The sequence below is a fragment of the Myotis brandtii genome, unplaced genomic scaffold (assembly GCF_000412655.1).
Source record: "Myotis brandtii unplaced genomic scaffold, ASM41265v1 scaffold199, whole genome shotgun sequence".
NCBI lineage: Eukaryota > Metazoa > Chordata > Mammalia > Chiroptera > Vespertilionidae > Myotis > Myotis brandtii.
Genome location: NW_005357414.1, coordinates 669,539 through 688,865, shown reverse-complemented (window position 1 = coordinate 688,865; position 19,327 = coordinate 669,539). Strand labels below are relative to the sequence as shown.

General features: G+C 39.2%; 1 protein-coding gene and 1 pseudogene across 3 annotated transcripts in view; both read left to right on the top strand.

Moving 5' to 3' along the window:
* The window catches only part of PAK3 (p21 protein (Cdc42/Rac)-activated kinase 3), a 397,698-nt gene that overhangs the window by 61,417 nt on the left and 316,954 nt on the right, over positions 1-19,327 (top strand). Inside the window, exon 2 of one of the 3 annotated variants that reach the window (XM_005865194.2) lies at positions 15,103-15,198. The exons of the other annotated variants lie outside the window; for them this stretch is intronic. The gene's annotated coding sequence lies outside the window, so the exon portion shown is untranslated. The remainder of the gene's footprint in view (positions 1-15,102; positions 15,199-19,327) is intronic. 3 annotated transcript variants of the gene reach the window in all.
* On the top strand, positions 17,499-17,943 carry LOC102250618 (annotated as a pseudogene).

Below are 19,327 nucleotides of genomic sequence, written 5' to 3'. Positions count from 1 at the left end.
TTTTCTAAGAGTTTTACACTTTCAGCTCTTGCATTTATATCTTTGGCCTGTTTCTTATAATTTTTTCATATGGCATGAGGTAGGAATCCAACTTTATTTTTCTGCATGTGGATATACTGTTTATCCAGCACCATTTGTTGAGAAAATTCTTCTTTACCTATTGAAATTTCTTGGCAAGCTTATGAAAAATCAATTGACTATAAAAGTGAGTTTATTTCTGGACTCTTAATTCTATTTTATTATTCTTTATGTATATATCTAAGGGTGTCCCAAAATTCACCCAAGAAGTAATTTTGATAGAAAATACAAGTTTATAATAAAAAAATTTCAGGTAAATGGCCTCCACGGCTTTGCTGGCACATACGCACTCTTTTGTTGAAATTTTCCATGACAGTTTTGCATAAATGTGGCTGAATTTCTTTGATACAGCGCTCAATTTCCTCTTTCAAGGTGTGGGTGGTCATGGGCTTGTTGGCATAAACCTTAGACTTCAAAAACCCCAAAGAAAAAAATCCAACGGCGTTAAATCGCATGATCTGGGCGGCCAATTCTGATCATCAAAAAGAAAAATTACATGACCAGGAAATGACTCATGCAGTAATTGAATTGTTTCTCGGGCTGTATGGCATGTGACACTGTCTTGTTGAAACCACATGTCGTCCACATCCATATCTTGCAATTTAGGCACAAAAAACTGGATTATCATATCGCGATAGCGAGCACCATTAACTGTTATTGCCTGAGCAGTCGCATTTCGGTCATGGAAAATTTCAACAAAAGAGTATGTGCCAGCAAAGCCGGGGAGGCCATTTACCCAATATGCTATTCCATACATAACCTTATACTGTATACTTTATGAATCAATAAAACATGTACAATTTTTAATTATAAACTTGTGTTTTCTATCAAAATTGCTTCTTGCGTGAATTTTGGGACACCTTTATATATCTATATCTATATATCTATCTATATCTATATCTATATGAACAGGGATGTCTTTTTCTATGAAAAGGGATGTCTTTTCATTTGTTTAGGGTCAGGTCCCATTTATTTTTTTCATTTATTTAGGTCTGTTTTAATTTTTTTCAATAATGCTTTGTGTTGTTCAGATGATATGTTTTATACTATTCTGTTAAATTTATTAAGTATTTTATTATTTTATGCTATTGTAAATGAAATTGACTTCTTAATTTTAATTTGCATATTGCTACTGTGCAGAAATAAAATTTATATTTTGTACATTGATCTTTTATCTTAAAACTTTGCTCAACTTATTAGTTATGTTTTTCAGTGGATTCTTTAAGATTTTATAGATATAGATCATGACATCTGTGATTAGATTTCATTTTACTCCTTCCTTTTTAATTGGGATACTTTTCACTCCATTTTCTTGCTTAATGGTTTTGACTAGAACTTCCATTACAATGTTGAATAGAAATGGCAAAGGCAGACATCCTTGTATTGTTCATGATCTTATGGGAAAAGCTTTTAATTTTTCACCATTAAATATGATGCCAGCTGTGGGATTTTCATAAATACTCTTTACTAGGTTGAAGAAGTTCCTTTCTATTCATGAATTGTTGAATGTGTTATGATGAAGGGTAATTAAATTTTACCAAATGTTTTTTTCTGTGCCTATTGAAATGAACATACAGTTTTGTCCTTTATTCTATCAAAGAATCACAACTCTGGCTGACATCTTCATTTCAGCCTAGTGAGACCCTGAGCAGAATATTCAGGCTTACTGTGCCTGGACTTCTGACTCATGGGAACTGTGAGGTAATAAATCTGTGTGTGTGTTTTAAGCAAGACAAAAGGTCTATAAGAAATGAAGAAAATCATCACAATTTGGTGTCTGACTAGATGTGGTCAGAGGGAGAAGAGTTGGGGATGGGTTCTGAAGTTAGGAGCCTGAAAGTTGAGATAATACTGACAGAAAGAGGCAAATTTAGAGGGAGAATTGGTTGAAAAAACAAACAAACAAGTTTTAGGTATGTTAAGTTTGAGTGAATAGGGGACATGAGTGGAAAGGAACCATCCAGTAAAGAAGTTGTTAAAGGATTTAAGCTGAATAGAAAGATAAAGGCTGTAACCAGAGGTTTGGGAGTCATTGCAATGGTATTGGAGGCATCTGTTGTAAAGGGAAAAAAGAGGCTGAAAATAGAGGAATGTTTCTGGATCCACCATTGCACATTCAGCCAGTTAAGAGCACTTGCTCTGAAATCAGAAAGGTCTGGATTTAAAATCTTGACTTTGCTCTTTCTATCACTGTGACATTAAACAAGTCCCTCAATGTCTCTGAGCCTCAGTTCTTTTCAGCTATGAAACAGTGATACTAATCACACCTGACTTTCTGTGAGCACTGGATGTGATATCCATATAAAATACTTAGTCCATTGCTTGGCACATAGTTGGAGCTGAAAAAGTTAGATATGTGATTGTTATTGATTGATATTTTTCATATATCATTTTCTCCAAAAATGCCCCATGCAATTCAGGGCACTATATTTTGCTAGATGGAGTGAGGTGATGGAGTTCAGGGCAGGTTGCCTCAAAATATGCCTCTTTAGCATATTGACTAAAGTTACTTGAGAAACATCCAGTGCAAGAAGAACAGTCTGACCCTATTTTGTCCTGAAAGCAGGAAATACATTTTCCATGTGAAGGTACTCTTCCTATACCAGGAGGATAGAAGGCATTCTTATCACCAACGAAACGGAATTCAAGGTCAAGAAAGCTGTATAAAAAAACTATTATATCTTCATTAATTTGCTACTTAAAGAAAACACCCCTTTGTTTTGTCAAATCTTCATAAATAATTATTTCTTTGTCTACTTGGGCTACTTCCTTGAGCCTCATGTTTTGTTTTCCCTAATACAAAATTAAATTTGATTGTTTTTCTCCTGTTGCTCTGTCTTACTTCAATTTAATGTTTAGATCATGAAAAACAAAACCCCAACACCTAGAAAGGTAGAAGGCAGAAGAAAATGGTGTCTTTTTCTTATGAAGGGCAGGTTCAAAACCTGTCACTGAAAAAGGTAGACTCTTTTTATCTTCTGAAAGTTTGAGCAAATTAAGAGGAAGGTGTAATAAGTTCCAGGAAGTGAGAGTCAGAGCTGGGTTTGATAGAGCAGATCAAAGACTTACCTGGATCACCAGGAGCAAATTAATCCTCAGAAGTCTTCCCTCTGCTATCAAAGGAAAGAGATATTTGGAGGAGAAGGATAATATAATCTAGTGTGTAGGATGAGCACAGCATACAAGAGGACAACTTATATTTATGAAAGGTGCCTAGATCACCGGATGCATGTCTAGGGAGGAAATGGGTCCTAAAGGAATGTGCCCAGCCCAGGAATGAAGAGATCTGGTTTCACCTACTGGCACTGATTCTTCCTATGGAAAATGCAGCTCTAGGCACTACACTTCTAGCTTAATTTCCCCCATCCCCCACCCCAACTGTAGCACTAATCAATCTATACTCTTCTGCTGCTAGATGTTAATGCAATCAAAGAGATCACAATGACCTGAAGATTTTCTGATTAATTCTTTTCCCCTCCTAGTCAGCAATTCTTTCTTTAATTTCTCAGTGCTTGGCTCATTTTCTCAGGTCATTTGGCTCTGCTGCATGCTCCAGGAACCTTCTTCCTATATTGGGGACAGGGTTTGGGTGATGTGATAGAGCTCTGAGCTGCTTGGCATTGGCAGATGGACTATCTCTGTCCTTAAATAAAGGCATATTCTCTGAAAAGGAAGGTTTTTAGGTTTTAACAAAAAGCAATCTCAGAAAGGGACATCTGACTATGTATGGTTCCAGGTGGTGACTGGAAATATCAAGGGGAACATTGCATAAAGTATATAATTGGCTAACCATTATGCTACACACCTGAAACTAATGGAAAATGATATTAAATGTAAACTGTAATTGAAAAAATTTGCTGGGAAATAAATTAGTGAAAATATTGTTTTAAAAAAGAGAAAGGGAAATTTGGAAATGGAGAGAGAGGGAGAGGGAGAGAGAGAGAGAGAGAGAGAGAGAGAGAGAGAGAGAGAGAGAATGATTGAGAGGTAACAGGATCAAACTGAAAAACTAAAATCATTATTTCATCTCAGGCCAAAAAAAGCACAGAAAAAAAACACACCTGCTGATGCAAAGATAAGTATCAGGGATTACAAATATTCCAGAGGCTGCCTGTGCTTGAGATCCTTAGTGAGAAGGAGCTTAAGATACAGAAACTAATAGATCTGTGGCTTCAGTGGGCAGTTGAAGTTGATGCAAACTGCCCAAAGCAGGACTTGTGATTTTTCGCCTGCAATGCTCCTCTTCACATCAATCTTATTTAGTAAAGGGCACTACCACTCACATGATTGCTTAAGTCAAACTCATAATTATTATCCCAAGTTCCTCTTGATCCCTTACACATCATATCCTTGCCACCAGCAAATTCTAATGACCTACCTTCAAAATATATCCTGAATTTTCCCACTTGTCACCACCTCCTCAGCTATTACCTATTTGAGCTACCATCATCTCTCTCCTAGACTACTTCAACAGCCTTCTAACTGGTCTACTTGCTTTGACTCTTGGCAGCTAGGTCTACTGTGCTTGGATGTTCAGGTTGTATACTACACAAAGGTACCATAGCTTTAGGTGTGCCATTTTTATCACAGACACACACTAACTTACATAAAAGTGTGCAGATGGGTGCAGACATTCTGGATTTCGTGACTCCATATCTGAGAGCTGAGGGAGGGAGCCTGCTCCTTCATAAACTTGTGCCAGTATACATGATTGTGTACAGATTCTGGAGAGCACACTTGCGCACATATGCACCCACATAAATGCACACATTCAGTAGCACAAATGAGTGGGCTCTGTCTCGCCAAGCCCTGGGTGTCCCTGAATTCACTTCTCTCACTCACCACACATTGCTCTCACAGTCTAAAGTCCTGTCCTTCCCACCCACAGTTGCCTTATCTGGGGGTGGGGGTGGGGGATGTGGAACAATGGGGTGAAAAGTGCTGTTGATGGTACATATATCCTAGTATCAAATGTTTATGTGTGAGGAACTCAGTACACACAGCCAAGGCTGCTGCCTGCCAGGACTCTAGCAAACTCCCTTGGGCAGGATTTAAAGTTGTTTAGCTATACTTTAAGAGACTAAACTATTTTTGTTAGTTTTTTTTAAATATATTTTTTATTGATTTTTTACAGAGAGGAAGGGAGAGAGTTAGAAACATCGATGAGAGAGAAACATCAATCAGCTGCCTCCTGCACACTCCCTACTGGGGATGTGCCCGCAACCCAGGTACATGCCCTTGACCGGAATCGAACCTGGGACCATTCAGTCCGCAGGCCGATGCTCCATCCACCGAGCCAAACCGGCTTCGGCTTTTGTTAGTTTTTAAGTTAAGGAAAGAGTATCTTTTTTGTAATCCACTCAAAGACAGTGTATCAGATAGCAGCAGCCCTGCCCCCAACAATCAATGGTCAGCAAGAACTTTATCAAATATTTGAGTATACAGAGCTTAGCAAAATTAGGTTTACAGTTGTGAGCACATGAAACACAGAGTTAATAAAACTATTGTAATAATTATAACCTGCCTGTATTTTTCAATATGAACAACTGTAAACCTACTTTTGCCTACAACCCCCTGTATTAATCCTTTGCTTAAAGCCTTCCATTTACTTCCCAATGGTCTTAGGATGAAGACAAAACTCCTTACCTGGTCTGACTTCCTTTGGAACCTCATCTCATACCACCCTCTGACATGCCCCTCCCCAAACTCCAGCCACACTTTCTGTCCTCAAGCTCCTCATTCGTAGAATTTCTTGCCTATCTATCCACCAACACCTTCTAGTAGTGCATTAACTTTATTAAGTAGGGACTTTGTCTTGTTCACTATCTATCATCTTTTCATCACCTAGTGTAGTGCCTGCCATGTAATAGGTGGTCAATAAATGTTTGCTGAGTGAATAAATAAATGAACAGGAAAATAATGGACAATGTTGACCAATCTGAAAGACTCTAAGACGAATCTCTCTTCAGCCCCCTTTCTAGTGTTCTTTCAGATCCTCTGGTGAAATGAGAAGGCCAGAAAAATACAGGGTATAAGCATCAGTGAGCTGAAAGAGCTGATGGTCCAGCTGGAATAATAGTAAGCATAATCAGCAGTTACCGAGATGTTAATGTTCTGGACATTGCTCTAGTCACTTTACTCCTTTCATCTCCACAGTAACCTTATAAAGTTTATATAGCCTTAGTTTTATTCCCATTTGACTATGAGCAAACAGACACAAGAGATTTAGTAACTTGGATTCAAAAGCAGGCAGTTTGACTCTCCTGTGATGCGCAAGAGTGAGAATACTCCCATTTCCTCTGGTTTCTCTCTTCCTTCCTTCCTTCCTTCCTTCCTTCCTTCCTTCCTTCCTTCCTTTCTTTCTTTCTTTCTCTCTCTCTCTCTCTCTCTCTCTCTCTCTCTCTCTCTCTCTCTCTCTTTCTTTCTTTCTTTCTTTCTTTTTTTTTGAAATGCCCTGGGAGAAGTTCCCCTGTGCAACCTCACTGTCTTGAACCCAGTCCTGGAAATCAGATAGGAGAGGGGCACGTGTTATGTTGGCAAGCAGCAGTGAGTGTGGGGAAGGAACCAACTTGGTGCTTGACAAGACATATTAAACAGCTGAGATATTTTGTACTTTGATATTGAAATCTAAAAAAACCCAACAAATCCTAAGCCAGCCTCACCAAACTGGAAGGGAGTTGGTCACAAAGCAAATTTAACACCTCTTCGAATATTTCTGACATCAAATGGAGTGCTTCCACTGAAGTTAGAATGGTATTAACTTGAAACTCTATGGGGCTAAAACCTCTGCTATTACAGGGCTAGGTTGCACCCACCACCTTCACATGGGAAGAGAAATTGGCACGGGGAAGAAGTACTGTCTAGGCCAGTGGTCGGCAAACTGCGGCTCGCGAGCCACATGTGGCTCTTTGGCCCCTTGAGTGTGGCCACGAAGTTTCAATCGCACTGTACGTGCACGCCCGCACATGGTATTTTGTGGAAGAGCCACACTCAAGGTGCCGCAGTTTGATGACCACTGGTCTAGGCTATGCTTTGCTTCCTTGACTATGCTAAAGAGAATGAAAAATAAAGCAGAGAGGGAAAAGGCAGAGTAATCCTCATCATTAAAATATTAGCATGCTCATGGCATAATATAATTTTCCCTTTATCCTACTCTTTTGACCCCTTTTAACAAAAAATGACGATTAAAAACACAATTTGAAGTCAACTTGCCTCTTCATGCTCAGAGTCTGAATCACAAATTTGTGGGCTATATGTGGGGCTTTCCCATATATTTTATCAGAATCCTAGAACCAGAGAAAGAACCTAACAGACCATTTGGTTCAACCCATTTACTTTATAAATGAGAAAACTGAGGCCAAGAGAAGAGTGTTGATGGAATGACCTGCACTGTGAAGGGGAAGGAGTGAAGAAAAAATGTTAGAATCGATGCAGTGTTTGATAAATAACTAGTCACTTGTCACATAAATATATGCACATTGCAAACAACACCCATCTCTGTGGCAGAGGGAAGGCCTCAGCTGAGGAAGCTAAATGGGGTCATTCATCCCTCCAGTCCCTTTCTGTTATTTCAAAGATTGGTCCAATCCACCACATAGGTTTTATGTGGGCTCTCAACATTTTGCTCCACAGAGACTTCCAAACATTGCTTCGTTAGAGGCTTGTGGCATTTCATCTCTGTGGGAGGGATGGGGCCTTTTCTTCTTATCATGGAATCCATTATTTTTTTTTTAAGCACAGTGCAGAGCTTTTTTGCAAATTGCAGGACAAAAAATAGAAACATAGCCAGTCCTTAGCAGAGCCCTGTGTAGGAGGTTCAGGGCAACCTGTCCTCCGGTAATGTGTTTACAGAGCATGCTCATTTCAGAACTAGATGGTAAATCTTTCAGGGAGGGAGGCAGAAAGCAAGCCAACTCTTTTCTCCCTTAAAGGAAGATAGACATGAAATTGGATGGAACTTGGAACTCTGGAGAAAACCAGCCCAAGTGCACTAGTAGACCCTGCCTGAGGGAATCAGAGTGGTGCAGCTTGGCTGCGAACCTGCTGTAAGCCACTTCCCCTCTTTGGGTCTCTAGTTTTTATCTGCCTCTCCTGCCTCACAGGGTAGCTGAAAGATATAAATGTGAGAAAATAGACACACATATGCTTTGGAAATAGTTAAACTCAATTTAAGGGCAAAGTATTATTGTTAATTTTATCCCTGCTCCTTGCCTCTGGTGGTTGGACCATCTTGGTGCCTAACCCGGAATTTGTATTGGTATAGAATATTCCAGGTCAGGTCCAAGGTCTCTGGAACTACAGAGAGGAGAGGGTGAGAGATGTCTGTAAAGGTAGGAACAGACTCCTCATGAATCACAGCCCCATCAGTGTCTTAATTTCTCTGTATATGTCTTCTAGCAGCTTGTCGAATTTCTCTGAGCCTCAGTTTATTCATCTATAAAGTGGGATTGTTGTGAGAATAGAATGGAATGCTCTTATGGCAGCAGTGCCAGGGTTCTTGTTCCGGCATTAAGAAGGATTCAGAAATCTAGAGAAGGGCTGTGTGTAACTTAAACAAGAGTCCAGAGACAAAGCATAATTTTGAAAGGCATTTGGGGTTCAGAGGAGCTTAGCTAAAGAAATAAGATCTCCCTCGTCTCAGGACCCCGTGCTTTTTATTAACACAATTTGTCCTAAGGCTAGGTGGAGATATACACTTCAAAGGGTCAGGTTTCATATATACAATCCATTGTCAGATTGGAAGAATTAGCCTATGGCTGTTCAAGTGTTTGGCCAGTAGGAGGCAATAATATGTAGATTAAGACGCCCTGAGCTGTCTGACAGCAAGCAATCATCCCTTTTCAGCTTTTGGGGAAATGCCCTTGCCACTCCAGATGATTCAGCCTGCTGAACATGCTGGAATTGGCTTCCGGCACAGCAGTACTAATGGCATAGTCACTTGACAATAATAATAATTATTATTTTTTAAAATATATTTTTATTGATTTTAGAGAGGAAGGGAGAGGGGAGAGAGAGATAGAAAATTCAATGATGACAGAGAATCATTGATTGGCTTGCCTCCTGCACTCCCCATAGGGGATCTGCCCACAACCCGGGCATGTGCCCGTGACCGGAATCACACCCGGGACCCTTCAGTTCGCAGACCTACACTCTATCCAGTGAGCCAAACCAGCTAGGGCATTGATTATTTATTTAATTATTTCTGTGTGCTGAGGAAAACTGTGATTCCTTCATGCCAGTGCATGGCTAGTTATTGGCAAAAAAATATAGATTCTTGGGCTTCACCCCAGAGAAATTCTGATTAAGGACTCCAAAGGATTCTGATCTGGAGCCAGATTTGAGAACCATTGGTCTAGAGCAGTTTTTCAAACTGCCAATTATTACCTACTGCTTGGGAAATCGATTTATTGCAGTGATTTTCAACTGCTGTGCTGCAAGAATTTTTAAAGTAGGTAATACTTGACTATTCAGTCAGGGGCACTGACCTCTTTTCCCTTAGATCAGTGGTTCTCAACCTTCTGGTCCTTTAAATACAGTTCCTCATGTTGTGACCCAACCATAAATTAATTTTCGTTGCTACTTCATAACTGTAATGTTGCTACTGTTATGAATCGTAATGTAAATATCTGATATGCAGGATGGTCTTAGACGACCCCTGGGTCGTTTGACCGCCAAAGGGGTCGCGACCCACAGGTTCGACCGCTGCCTTAGATTGTCAAATAAAAATATGACAACAGCTAACACAACAATAGCCGTCCAGTGCGAATGAATCAAAATTATACCTATCTTTTTATGTAATTAGTTTATGTGTGACATTAGATGAAAAAGGTTGAAAATTTCTGATTTAGTGGGTAGTGACCAACAGTAAAAAAGACAATTAAAAAGTGGAATAGGAAAGAACAGTGTGCATTGCACATAATAAGGGTAAATATTGCTCTATGAATGTCAAGTTTATTTCTTAGCATAGGTCATGGTGGAAAATGTTTGAAATACACTGGAGGATACTATATTCCATTTGGAGACATTAGTATCCAGAGAAATAACATGTCAAGTCTCAGACCAGATAAGAAGAAATGACCAGCAAGAGAATAGATATGATCCATTTCTCCTCTCTCCCCATCTGTCTCATGCTATGCTTGGGTCAACAGAGTTGTTTGTTCTTTAATTAGAATGAGTTTTAATATTGTGCAATGGCCCTGGCCTGAGATGTAAGGGCAAGTTGGGAGTATTTCTACAGGTACCAGACTAATTGTATTGACCCCATTAGGCAAAAAATGAATCTAGGTTTATTGGGGTGTTTAGTTACTCTTGGTTAGTGAGAGCTTTGTATACACATTTCACTCTTCTCCGAGACTTTGCTACTTATTTTACCATTTGAGACCCTTTTCCTGCTTTTGTGAAATAAAATAATAAACTTAAAACTCTGTTTTGATGCACATCAGTATCTTTTTCCTCTTCAGTTGGTATATTGAGGATATTAGCACCCCAAACTTTTCACCCACATGCTCCATCTGAAGGGAGCAGGCATTCCTTGGTTCCAGTTCATTGTGGTCCTGTGGGATGAGGTCACCTTGTCAGCAAGGCCTTGTCAAACCAGCCTCTGTAAACTACAGTTGCCCCTTAGAATCCGTGGGGGATGATTCCATGATCCCCCATGGATATAAAAATCTGTGGATTCTCAAGTCCCTTATGTAAAATGATGTAGCATTTGCGTATAACCTACACACATTCTCCCATATACTTTAAATTATCTCTAAATTATGGAAATAGTTGTTACACTATATTGTTTAGGGAATAAGGACAAAAAAATCTCTGTACACGTTCAGTACTGACATAACCATCACAGTAAGTCTAACTACATAGTACACATCAGCAACAATGCAACCTTTTTGGAATATTTTCAATTCATGGTTGATTGAATCCTTGAATGTAGAATCCACAGATACTCAGGGTCAACAGTATAGGCCTTGCAGGATCCTCCTAATTCCTACCCCTTCAGAACTCCTTAAATTTCCCACCTTTATATTTTCCTCATGGAGCGTATCACAACCTAACACACTATATTCTAAGTAATAAACAGATGATATAAAGTTTTATGTAGTCTTCCAATATTTAATGTTGCTAGATCTGATATTTCTAGAGAGCTTGGGAATTCAAATATTTATATAAAATCTTCTGATTTTTAACTTTGGTTACCAGATCAAAATACTTTAAACTCCATTTGGGCCAAAGAAAATATGTCTGTGGCCCAGATCTGTTCTGTGCATCACTAATTTGTGACCTTTGTTATAGATTCATAGAATGTTGGGGCTGTGAGAGGCCCTAACCGACATCTTCTATTGAGGAAATACAACCCCTTAGAGGTTAGGTACCTTCTATATGGACACATGGTTAGCTCATACCAGAACTGAACCCAGCTTTCTTGCCTCGGAGTGCTCTCTCACATTTACCCTGCTGCCTGCTAGGCTGCCTCCCTTCTTCTGAGGGTTGAATTAATCTACCCTGTGTAGAGGACAGCATTCAGTTCACTCTCCAGTTCCCTCCTCACAAAGAACATATGGAGTCATCCCCACCCATCTAATAAGCCCCAGGCACTTCTCACCACAGAGTGTATAAATTTATCTATTTTCTGAATCTTTATCTTGGTTATTGCCTTCTATCTCTCTTTATTGCTTTTGCTCCAGTGATAGACTCAAGACAAGGTCTTTATAGGAATATTACTAGCATTTCTCCCAGCTAATGGTGCCTTTGTTAGAATTGGTATGGTCCAATGCAAAGAATCTGGGACTTAAAGTCCAGAGGGCTGGGTTTAATTTTAAGATCTGTGATCTGAGATAACTTTTCTACCTCCTTGGCCCTCAATTTCCTTAACTACATAAATAAGAAAAATAAGATTTGCCTTTTTTTAATCTCTCAGGGTTTCTATGAAGCAAAAATTAGATAATATGTATGAGAGCACTTTCAAAAGAGAACATTTATAACTTTGAGTGTATAGTATCATTATCAAATCAGCAAGTAATTATTGAGGACCTACTATGTGCAAGCTGACATAACATTTCTTCAGGAGCTAGCTGCCTCCATGAGCTATAGTCTAATTGAGAAGAAGGGACACATGTGAGTGGAAAGAGATCCAGCACTGCAAAGCCAGAGATGACCAGGACTGAACAAAATGTAGACTATGATAAGAGAGATTGTGATGGGAAGGCTGATCATGGAAGGATCTCGGGAAGGAGTTGCATTTGAGCTGTGCTTTGAGAAAAAGTTGGTAGGATTGGGTTGTCAGAGGAAAAAGGAGGGCATCTTAGAAAGAGACAACAGCACAAGCAAGGGCTGAAGTCACATGTGTTGGAGGCCTAATCTACATGGATGAAGGGTTCAAGGAGAGATTGGCAAATGATCGCTTCTTGGGATTCTTCACTTGGCTAGAACACAGAAGAGAAAATCAAAGCATGCTATTCATGACACCAAAGCAGAATTCAAGTGAGACAGTGGGTGTGGTTCATCACATTACGGGAGGTCCTAGTACTGTAAAATAGTCATAATAACTGTTTCCACCTCATATAGTTCTTTTGAGCATTGAATGAGGTGATGTATTTTAAACATTTAGAAAAGTGCTTGATACATAGTTGGTACTAAATAATTGTTAGCTATCATTATAAATTTTCATCTTACACTGAAGTCAGGAGGTAATAACATGGGCTTTGGAATCTACCTGATACTAGTTGTATTACCATGAACAAGTCATCCTATATAATAAAAGCCTAATATGCAAATTGACTGGTGGAAAAAACGGTTGCTATGATGCACACTGACCACCAGGGGCAGACGCTCAATGCAGGAGCTGCCCCCAGCCTGTAGGCCCCAGGCCAGCCAAAGCAGGTGTGAGCATGGGCCCCCCAATTACGCCGCCGGTCACCCCTCAGATCGGCTCTCATCACCAGCCAGGCCTAGGGACCCTATCCATGCACTAATTTTGTGCACTGGGCCTCTAATATCATAATATCACTTCCCTGTTTCTTGGTTTTCTGGTCTTTAAAATCAGAATAACATTAGTGTCAACTGAAAAGGGCTATTGTGAGGATTAAAATGAATTAATGCAAGTAAAGTGCCTATCATAATGCCTGGCACATGATAAGCACTCAATAGACATTACAATGATTATAGCCTGGCAATCATTAACATAATATGACTGCATAACAAAATAATTGAGAAACATAAACCAAACAACCCAAATCTAACTACTGAGATACAACGCCTTGTTATCATATTGAGATCCAGTTCTTAAATCTGAAATTGCTTTTGTTGAGAAAATCAAGACTGCAGAAAAGGGCATGGATTTGGGATACAGTGGCCATATCATTAAACACTTACAGAGCACCTCATACTCAAGCCATTCTGAGCTCATTTGAATCTCAGTTTAGTTCTTTAGTATATTTGATATCTCTGCCAACTTTGGGTCATCTTCAGTAAATGTACTAGCCAATGTTCCCAGGGCAGAGATTCAACAAAAAAGATGACAGACATGATCTCTGCATTCAAAAAACTTACAGACCAATAGAGGGATATAGGAAAACAAAATAAAAATAGAAAATATTATTAGATGATATTAAGCACTATGGGAAAAACACCTTAAGATGGGCTGATAAGGAGTTTTGATATGGGGAGAAGTGTGGCCAACAATTTTAAAGAGGGTGGTCAGGGGAGACTTCACTGGGAAGATGATCTTTGAGTCCAGCTCTGAAGGAAGTAAGGGAGAGGGCCATTCCAGTATCATCTCATGGAAGAGCATTTCAGCCAGAGAGATCAACAGGAACAAAGCCCCCAAGTTAGGACCATGCCTGGCATTTAAGAAACAGTCAAGAAGCATGTGTGTATCAAGAGCGGAGTGAACAAGAGAAAGGGTAATAGGATAGGAGGTCAGAGAAGTCACAAGGGCAGCTAGTTTGGGGTTTTGTCCACCATTGTGATGACTTCCATTTACAAGGAGTGAGACTGAAACCCATTGGAGGATCTATCTTATGGGCAGGGGATGGGAATCACATGATAAGACATAGCCATTTGGTCCTGCTATGGGTTTTCCCTCCATAGATTTTGTACAATAATAAACAAGAGCCGAAGTCCGAGCAGTTCCTGCAGAGCTGTCCTTATCACTCTGCAGATTGCAGAGAGAGGGATCATTGGTCAGAGGAGGCAGTAGAGTGGAATTGGTGACATGGAGAATAGGAGAAAGAGATGCAATCTTATAGAGCCGAAAGGGACCCAGTGAATGTAATTCCACCACTGGGTATCTGTTCATCCACTCTTGACTTAAAGCACTCACTGCCTCACTAGCCTACTCAGGCTCTTGCAGGACCCTCTCAAGGTTAGAAAGTCTTTTGATAGATAGGTTTACTGAAAATCTGCCTCCTTGCCACCACTGGGCAGCATTAGCCTAAGTTCTGTCACCTGGGCAACCCAGAATAATTATATGCATTCTATAGTAAAACACTTTTGAGATTTGAAAGCAAGTGGATATCTTATATGTCCCCTGACAATTCTCTTTTTCAGGTTACATGTCACTGGTCCCTTCCAGAGAAGCTCCTATTATGGGGTGGTTTTGCATCCCTTCATCAATCTTGTAGCCTTCCTCTGGATATCTTCCACTTTCTCAGTGGCCCTTCTAAAATGTGGTGCCTAGAATTAAATAAGAGATTCCAGGAGGAAACAGCACAGATTGCAGTGTGAAAACTGTATTGTGGGATCTAGAAACCATACTTTGATTAATACAACTGAAAATTATGCTCTGTTTTGAGCAGTTGAATAATTTAGCTACATTAAACTTCTGACTCAATTTATGCTTTTGGGTCATCTCAGACCCCTACAACTTTTTTGGTTTGTTTGTTTGTTTGTTTGTTTGTTATTATATAAGCTGCCACCAAGCCATGCTTACCTTATTCTGGTCTTACAATATAGACTTTAAAATTTTTAACTGAGGTTGTGTTTTCTTTATTTTATAAATTTCACCTTATTTTTTTTTAATTTTAGCCCACTATTCCAGTCCATCTGAACTCATTTTGAATCTCAATTTTGTTCTCCAATATATCTGTTATCCCTGCCAGCTTTGAATCATTTTCAGACGTGGTAAGTACATTTTATGTGTCATTTAAGTTATTAATAAAAGTGGAAAATCCCTATGGCCTTTCTCTGGAGAATTTTATGCTGGTTGCCACCTATATTTTGAGTAAAATTATTTAATCAAATGCTAATCTATTTGACTTGTGTTATTCTTAATATGTTGCTGTCTTATCATAGTTCATTTGTGAGAAAGTTATAGGAAACAATTTCAGATGCACTGCGGAATACAAGATATGTTATGTTTATAAAAGGCAGGCTAGATAAAGGATAATCTAAGATGGAGCCTTCTGTTTTGCAAAATGGAAGCTATTATAGTTTGTCCAGTTATAAAAGTAATATTGTCTTGTTGTAAAGGTCAACAGCATGCAAAGGTATACAAATTAGAAAGTGCAAGATCCTGTGTGAATCTACGCCTACAACATACCAGATAACTGGTTAACAGTTATGAGTCTGTGACTTAATAGAACCATACTATAGAGACTGTTTTGGGACCTGCTTTTTTCACTTATAATCTTTTGGAAACATCTTTCCTTGTCAGAACATATAGTTCTACCTCATCCTTTTAAACAAAAACATAGTGTTCTTTTCTGTGGTTGTTTTCTAATTTATCTAATTAATCCATATTGATGGTTATTTAGATCATTGGCAAATTTTTGCTGTTACAAGCAGTGTTTCATGATGACCTTTCTTTGTTGGCTTGATGAGGTGTTGTGCAGGGTGCTGGTTGCTGGCTCTTCTGGATTATTTGTTCTTTTCAAATCTTGTAAATGTTCTAAATGCTCAAGGACTGCTTCCACTGAAGAAAGCTAAAAGAGGTGACTGCCAACTCCCTACTCATCATGGTTTGAGTTTTAAAAATCTATAATCTTGTCATCCCTTGGAGTGGAATTAAGGCTGTTTGGGCTTCTGGGTGCCTTAGGAGGACCAAGGCACCTCAATATCAAGCCCTGAGTGACAAAACAATCTTGATGGTAGGCTCAGACCCTGGCTGGCACAGGTGAGGTGATTAGGAGCAAAAAGGGGAAGGAGAACTGCCTTGCCATTTCCCATCACACAGCCTCAGCTCTTACAAGTGGAGCCACTTAGTGGGCCCTGAATAGGCCTCTCCTTCCTCATCTTTACTCCTTTCTTCCTTTTTTTGTGGCTTCCTCCCTGCACACATGCACCTCCCAGAACAAAGTAGGACCTGTCTGCTCTGAACTCCCACAACACTTTAAGAGTCTGGGTTTGAGAGTCAAACCTGAATATCAGAGCTGCACCTACCCAGGTCTGTGATCTTGGATAAGACACCTATCCTTTCTGGGCCAAATTATTCTCATCTGTAGACTGAAGATTTATATATATAAAATATTTCAAAACACCTAACCTAGTGACTAGCTGATATGAAGCACTAATTTCATGTTAGCTGTTATTATCACCATCATTATGATTATCATGGGTGATTATATTATCTACTCCATAGAATTTGGACGATTAAATGAGAACATATGTCAAACACCCAACGCAGTGCTCAGCATAAATTGTGTGCTAAATAAATGATAGAAATAGTTGATTGTATTTATCTCTCCCTTCATATACTTACCTCATTCTCTATTGTGTTATTTCTATTTGTGTTCATGTCTTGATCTCTTCCTCTAATTTATAAACTCTCTCTAGAGCACAGAGTTCCTCTCTCTTTCTCTCCCTGTCCCTCTTCCCAATAGTAAACATAAAAGACCCAGTGCTGTGGATTAATTAGGCTCTTTAAAATTTAGTAAGCCCCTTCAACATTGTATTGTTTTCCAGTTAGCATCTCTCCTATTAACCCATTAACTCTGGGGTGGGGAACGTCTGGTCTAAGTCCCACGAAATCATTTGGTCTGATCTTGCCAAGGCATTAGGGGTGAGTTAATTAAATGTTTGACCAAATAAAGCAGGCTAATTTTTAACTTGATGATATTGTATGGCCTGTGAATAATGTTATAAATATCTAAATGGCCCTTGGCAGAAAAAAAGTTTCCCCACCCCTGCAACTGATCAACAGGGCCATTTATCCCTAGGGCAAGTCATGGCATATGTATTCCAACCACTGATCCACTGATCACAGAATTAGCAATATACAGAATCTTAGCTTCGAAAGTTTTCCAAAAAACAATGGCCTTTATAGTGTGTTTATATGAGCAGAATGGATTTTTGGGCCTTCAACCTTTACCGTTCCCTCGCTGCAGGCATCAGTTTGAGCAGCGCTATCAGCTCTGAGGGTTAGTGACAAATGGCTTTTTCCCTGGCCCCCTCAGCCGCTGACCTCTCTCAGTGGTGGAGAAAGGATGGTGGGCCTGAACAGTGCCACCGCCGCGCATGTGCAGTGCCCTCTTCATCAGGTACTGCATTTACTTTGACCAAGAGACAGAATGATCACAACTTCAAGAACAGGCTCACAGAACAAAGAAAGAAACAAAAGTTTGCCAAGGAGAGAGCTGGACTCTCCAAATTACCTGACCTTAAAGCTGCTGAGGCTGTTCAGAAATTCTTCCTTGAAGAAATACAGCTGGGTGAAGAGTTACTAGCCAAAGGTGAATATGAAAAGGGTGTAGATCATCTGACCAATGTAATTGTGGTGTGTAGACAGCCACAGAAGTTACTGCAAGTGTTACAGCAAACACTCCCACCACCAGTGTAGCAGATGCTTCTAAGCTTCCAATAATTAGTCGTAGAATTATAAGTGCTCAGAGCTTGGCTGAAGATGATGTGGAATGAGAAACAAATGTTAACATATTAATCTCAATTAAAAATATTTTTAAAATCTTGACTTGGAAGATGAACAGCTATGGGGGAATAAGGGCAAATATTTTTGCTATGGACTGTTCTACATTGAAATCTACCAAAGTTAATTTTTAGTTTGTATAGATCTATTTTTCTTGTTTTTATTTTTCCCAGTGAAGTGTATTTTGATAGAGAGCTTTTCATTTTATAAATACACTATGACTTACCAAAATATCATGGATTTTGTTTATTTCTAAAACGTGCAACTAAAATGGACACATATTATCATATTAAGTACATCAAAAATATCTAGTGCTCAGTTTTGAAAAGCAAAAAAAGTAGGGGAAGGTTGAAGAATACACATTTTTAAAACTAGTACATTTTGTTGCACATAAGAAAATTTGATGGAAATGTGATTTTGTCTATCAAAACTGGGTATTAAAATCTTTGAGATAAACAAAAGAATGGATTTTTGTACCACTCTCAGGCTTCTGCTATCTAAATGGAGTGACATTAGGCAGCAGCCTAATTCAGGGCAGCATCAAGTCCCTCTTAGACTATCACAACAACTTCCTAAGTGTTTCCCAGCTTTCACTCATGTCATCCACACAGCAGCTACAACAATCTTTAGAAAATAGTAAGTCAGATCAAAGCATTCCCTCCTCAAAACCTTCCAATGGCCCCTATCTCATGTATAAAGTCCAATTTCCTTCCCATAGCATACAAGGCTCTGCATAATATGGCCCTTGGGTATTTATTAACCTCCATCTTGTTTCATTCTTTCCCTTGCCCATTCTGTACCACCTGTATGTACCAGCCTTCTGTTGTGAGAACACACCAAGCTCATTCCTGCTTCAGTACCTTCATTCTTGCTCTGCCTCCCACCAGGAATTAAAACTGACCCATGGCCCAAATTCCCCATGCTTCCTTTTGTCCTTCAGATTTCCATTTAAATTATCTCAGAATGGTATTATTCATTTAAGCCTTCCCTGTAGGTCCTATCTCATACCCTGCCTCCCATACCCTCAAATTCATTGGTTCTCAGGCTTTACTTCATATTAAGAATTATGTAGAAATATTTTTATAAGCATTACCAGGTCCCTTTTATATCATGTAAATCAGAATCTCTGAGATGAGGCCCAGATTATCTGTATTTATAAATGCTCCTCCAGTAATTTTAATATGTAGCCAATGTTGACAGTCTCTGTTATCAGCTTGATTGTTTCCTTCTTAGTACTTATCATAGTTGCAATTATTTTTCTTATTTCATTCATTTGTTCAATAAGTATTTGTTGAACCTCTACCATGTGCCAGATACTCCTTGAAAGATGAACACAGGGATTAAAATAACTACTAAATTTTATGAAACTTCCATTCTAGTTGAGAAGAAAGA